The sequence below is a fragment of the Macrobrachium rosenbergii genome, chromosome 16 (genome assembly GCF_040412425.1).
Source record: "Macrobrachium rosenbergii isolate ZJJX-2024 chromosome 16, ASM4041242v1, whole genome shotgun sequence".
In the NCBI taxonomy this organism is placed as follows: domain Eukaryota; kingdom Metazoa; phylum Arthropoda; class Malacostraca; order Decapoda; family Palaemonidae; genus Macrobrachium; species Macrobrachium rosenbergii.
The window spans coordinates 6,799,027-6,804,676 of NC_089756.1; positions in this window are offsets into that span (position 1 = coordinate 6,799,027).

The window sequence follows — 5,650 nt, forward strand, 5'->3', positions numbered from 1 at the left end:
AAGATCTCCAATGAGTGAGGAGCGGTTGGAGGGGTTGGCACTTACGGAGATTCATAATGATGTTACGACAGATGTGGACAAAGTGATCAAGCGATGTGTCTTCATTGTTTTATTTTCAGTATTTTGCATACTGAAAGTCCAGATCTGCCATTGCTCAGATACCGTTTATATTCCTCTTGTCTATTGTGATCAGAACAGCATTCTCTGCATGATGAGTAAGGGGGTACAAAAAGGGGTAAAAGTAAATAAATTACTGTAGGAGTTTTTTTTTATTCCTTGTTCTGCTCAAAAAATGTATGGGTATTAAGTGCCTTTATATTGAGATATGAAAGTGATGTGTACTGAAATATTATCTTTGATCTTAAGGAAAAATAGCAAAAATTATTATTATTATTATTATTGTTATTATTATTATTATTCCACCAGAAGAGGCATTTAATACTGGTTCTTGGATATGTCAAAAATATACATTTCATGTTCATCAAAATGGCTGTAAAATTGGTAAAAAAAACAGCTGTAGGGGCTCGCTGCGCTCGCTTGGTTCATCTTCCACAAAAGTGCTCCCCCTTACTAAATTCCGACTACGTCCCTGTATATATATATGCATGCATACATACAGCATACTTGATAACGGAATTAGGTGCCTTGCCTAGAGAGTGGGGGAGGGGGAGGGGGAGAGGTGAGGGTTAGGGGGAGTGGGAGAGGCCGCGCGGAGACGGAGAGACGGAGAAAGAGATTTTGAGAATTAACGTCAAAAGATTATTCACCTCCCTCGATCGCTCCATCCCACTCCTAATCATAATGCTGCCATCCCAGTCTCTCCCCTCTCCCTCCCCTCCTTTCCCTTCCCCCCCCCTCCTTCCCCACCTCTCCCATCCTTTTTCTCACTCTACATCGGAACCCTTTTATCCGGCTGTAAATTATAGCCAGAGAGCAAACGGTTTAAAGGTTCGATTTTATGGGCATTGTGTCTTGGCTGTGACTCGCCTGTGATTTGTTTCTTCCCTTTTTTTTCTTCTTCTTCTTCTTGCTATTATTATCATTATCATTTTCCTTTTTTTTTGTCGGATAGCGCCTTCTAGGGTGGCCGGGGCGGACGAGAACATGGCACGAACATTAGGGAACAAACATACGAGTTAACATTTGGAACGTGTTTTTACTCTCTCTCTCTCTCTCTCTCTCTCTCTCTCTCTCTCTCTCTCTCTCTCGCTTCATCTTTCTGTCTGTCTGCTAGACTATATATTTATCTATTTTCTCTAGCTGTCTCTTTAGTTTCCTACTCAATGTCTGCCAATTTGTCTTCTGTTTCATTTGATGCTTCTTGTTCTCTCTCTCTCTCTCTCTCTCTCTCTCTCTCTTACTTAATCTTCGATAGTTTGTCTTCTGTAACTTTGATACGTGTTCTCTCTCTCTCTCTCTATCTCTCTCTCTCTCTCTCTCTCTCAACAAGCACACGCAGCCAGCCAAGCGAGCACGCAAGGACAACAAACCTTCAACAAACGGGGTCCAGGCAAATGGAAAAAGGGTTTTCATAACGACACACATCTAAACAAAAAGCTCATTTACATGAACCCAAGCATTACTGCTCTTCATTGACACGCACAAGTATCATTAGGCTTCGACAACAACCCCCCATAAATCTTCTGGTCGTTTTTGCATCACCTGCTCCTCCTCATCCTCCCCCTTCTCTTCTTCCTCCTCCGCCTCTTCATCCTTCTCATCTCCTTCTTCTCCTCCTCTTCTTAATCTTTTCCCCTCCTCTTCTTCTTCTTCTTCTTCTTCTACCCGTTTTCTCCTCCTCCACCTCCTCCTCCTCCTTTTCCTTCTCCTCCTCTTCCTCTTCCTACTCTTCCTCCCTCACCTCCTCCTCTTAGTTTTCCTTCTCCTCCTCCTCCTCCTTTTCCTTCGCCTCCTCCTCCTCCTCCTCCTTTCTCACCTCCTCTTCCTCCTCCTCCTTTTTTTTCCTCCTCAATTTTTTCCTCCTCACCTTCCTCCTCCTCCTCCTTCTCCTCCTCTTCTTTTTCTTCTTCTCCTCGTTTTTTTCTTTCTTCCTTTAGCATCATCTTTCAAGTTGTTTTTCTCCTCTCCCTCTTCTCTCATGCCTCGGTCAGCTATGCGACTGTCTTTTGTCCGTGTACGTTTGTGTGTGTGTGTGTGCGTATGTGTGTGTAAGTTAAGCAAATGCCTCAAACTACTTACACGTCAGTGTGTACGCAGTCAGTGTGATCACTTCCAAATGATTAATTTTTGGCGAATATATAGGAAGATTCGATGAGCTGTCGCCATCGAAACCAAATCACTTATTATTTTAATGTTATACACACGAGTATATCCAAACTGAGTTCTGTGATAATAATTCCCTTGCTTTTATTTGCACGCACTGAACGACTCACTACCAAATGTGCTTGATAAAGGCATGCACTCTCCTGAGTTTGTTGTTTTGTTTTTGCATTTACTTTCATAATTAATTCACCATATGCTTTTCGTACACCTGACTGACTCACTGCCGAACGTGCTTGATGATGGCACGCAATCTACTGAGTGTATTATTTTGCTTTTACGCATAATGAATTCATCATCTGCTTTTCGCCAAAAAAAGTCTCATAAAAGGTTTTTCTCGTTCCGTTTATTTCTGGAGGCTTCATCACTTGAGTATTCCGTCTACTAACATGTGTAAGGAGCATAAAATGTACTACTGGCGAGGCACTTCACACCACAAGAGGAGAAAGATACAGTACATGAGAAAATAAGATATATCAATTGAACTTCATCTGGTAACTCCATGCAACAAAACCCAGCTTATGACAGTTGATAACAGGCACTAAAAGCCCAGTACTGTGTCAGAACCGATGGGGAATTGTCAGAACAACGCACGGACAAAACGCCATTTTGAAAACCCTTAAATGAGCAAAACAGAAAATGTATACATACATACTTAAAAAAAAAGTCACACCAATCGACAGGAGACACTTTAGTAATTACCAATGCCTCGGGGATAAGCTGGGGTTGTACATCTCGGCGACGTTGCATCAGTCAGTCTCTCTGTCTCTCTCTCTCTCTCTCTCCTCTCTCTCTCTCTCTCTCTCTCTCTCTCTCTCTCTCCCCTTCTGTGTACCTCTCTCCTCTCTCACCTTTTCTGTGTCTCTGTCTGTCTGTTTCTCTCCTTCTGTGTCTGTCTACCTGCTCTCTCTCTCTCTCTCTCTCTCTCTCTCTCTCTCTCTCTCTCTCTCTCTCTCTCTCCTTCGGTGTCTCTGTCTACACTCTACCTGCTCTGTCTGTCTGTCTGTCTGTCTGAATCTCGTTGTCAGCTTTATTTACATGAAGAGATATTTTGCCCAGTCTTGTATTAACCAACGGCCACTCGCGCCCTCTTGCCTTAAGAGGCGCCTTATTAGAGATAATTGATCTTCTATTTTTTTCGCAGCATCACTACTGCATCCAGTCTCATTCCCTGTAAATGATCTCGAATTTTTATTTAAAAAGTTTTCCAGACCCTAATTTCATTCATGTTTTTCCACACCTTAGTTTTACTGCAATATTCCAGGCCCTAATTTCATTTAAGTTTTCCTGACCCTAATTTCATTGAAGCATTCCAGACCCTAATTTCATTGAAGTTTTCCAGACCCTAAATTCATTGAAGTTTTCCAGACCCTAAATTCATTGAAGTTTCCCAGACCTTAATTTCATTGAAGTTTTCCAGACCTTAATTTTGTTTGTTTTCTACACCTTAAATTCATTGAAGTTTTCCAGATCCTAATTGCACTGAAGTTTTTGAGACCGTAATTTAATTGAATTTTTCCAGACAGTAATTTCACTGAAGTTTTCCAGACCCTAATTTCATTTGAGTTTTCCAGGCCCTAATTTCATTCACGTTTTCTCGACCATAATTTTATTTGAGTTTCCCAGGCCTTAATTTCATTTAAGTGTTTTCCAGACCCTAATTTCATTGAAGTTTTCCAGACCCTAATTTCATTCAAGTTTTCTCAACCCCAATCTCATTTAAGTTTTCCACACCCTAATTTCATTCAAGTTTTTCAGACCCTAATTTCATTGAAGTTTTCCAGACCCTAATTTCATTTAAATTTTCCAGACCCTAATTTCATTCAAGTTTTCCACACCCTAATTGCATTCATGTTTTTCAGACCCTAATTTCATTCAAGTTTTCCAGACCCTAATTTCATTTAAATTTTCCACACCATAATTTCATTCAAGTTTTTCAGACCCTAATTTCGTTCAAGTTTTCCAGACCTTAATTTCATTCAAGTTTTCCAGACACTAATTTCATTGAAATTATCCAGACCCTAATTTCACTCAAGTTTTTCAGACCCTAATTTCATTCAAGTTTCCCAGACCCTAATTTCATTCAAGTTTTCCAGACCCTTATTTCATTTAAGTTTCCCAGACCTAATTTCATTGAAGTTTTCCACACCATAATTTCATTTTTAGTCCAAATATGCAATCTCATGAGCGCAATTTCATAAAATGGGGATTCACAGACGTAAACAAACAGGTACACAAACAAACATTTAGTAAAAGAAAGCAAATTCTTAGGTACTTTCAGTTAACTCGAATTAGACACATACATGTACAAACTCTCCTTATGCGATTAAAATGTACTGTGAGAATGATGTCATTGTTTTCTTTTTTTTGCTCCCAAAGTTAAATCTACTATACATGAGGGATACACTATTTAGCAGAATGTAGAATCTACCAGAAAACTGTTACAAACTCAAAGTCAGCTTTAAGAAGAATAAGAATGTGGACTTTATTCACTTTATATCTCTTTGGCAATCTTAGTCTTCCACTAATAAACAATACCTTAACATTACTGAAGCAACTAATTTTCATATAATTTTGTTCAACCTAACTAAAGTTACTCTATGTTAAAGTTTCCTTGTTACAAAATAATGTGCCTTCAATGAACCTCTATGAAGTTTTTTTTTTTACTAAGACCTCCTAATGAGTATTTACCTCAGTTTTGCAAATAAAAAAGTTTACAGAGAATATTTAAATCATATTTGAAGATAGAACAGTTTACAGAGAATATTCAAAACATATTTGCAAAGAAAAAGTTCACAGAGAACATTTAAATCATATTTGCAAAGAAAAAAGTTGACAGAGAATATTAAAATCATATCTGCAAAGAAGAAAGTTGACAGAGAATATTTAAATCATATTTGCAAAGAGAAAAGTTGACAAAACATTTAAATCATATTTGCAAAGAAAAAAAGCTGACAAAGAATATTTAAATCATATTTGCAAAGAAGAAAGTTGACAGAGAATATTAAGATCATATTTCCAAAGAAAAAAGTTGACAGAATATTTAAAGAAAAAAGTTTACAGAGAATGTTTAAGCCATATTTGCAAAAAAAAAGTTTACAGAGAATATTTAAATCATAGTTGGAAAGAAAAAGTTTACAGGGAATATTTAAACCATATTTGCAAAAATAAGTTTACAGAGAATATTTAAATCATATTTGCAAAGAAAAAAATTTACATAGAATATTTAAACCATAGTTGCAAAGAAAAAAGTTTACAGGGAATATTTAAATCTTATTTGCAAAGAAACACTTTACTGGTCTTATTCTTCTTAAAGCTGAGTTTGTAGCAGTTTTCAGGTGGACTATATTCTACTAAATAATGGAGACTT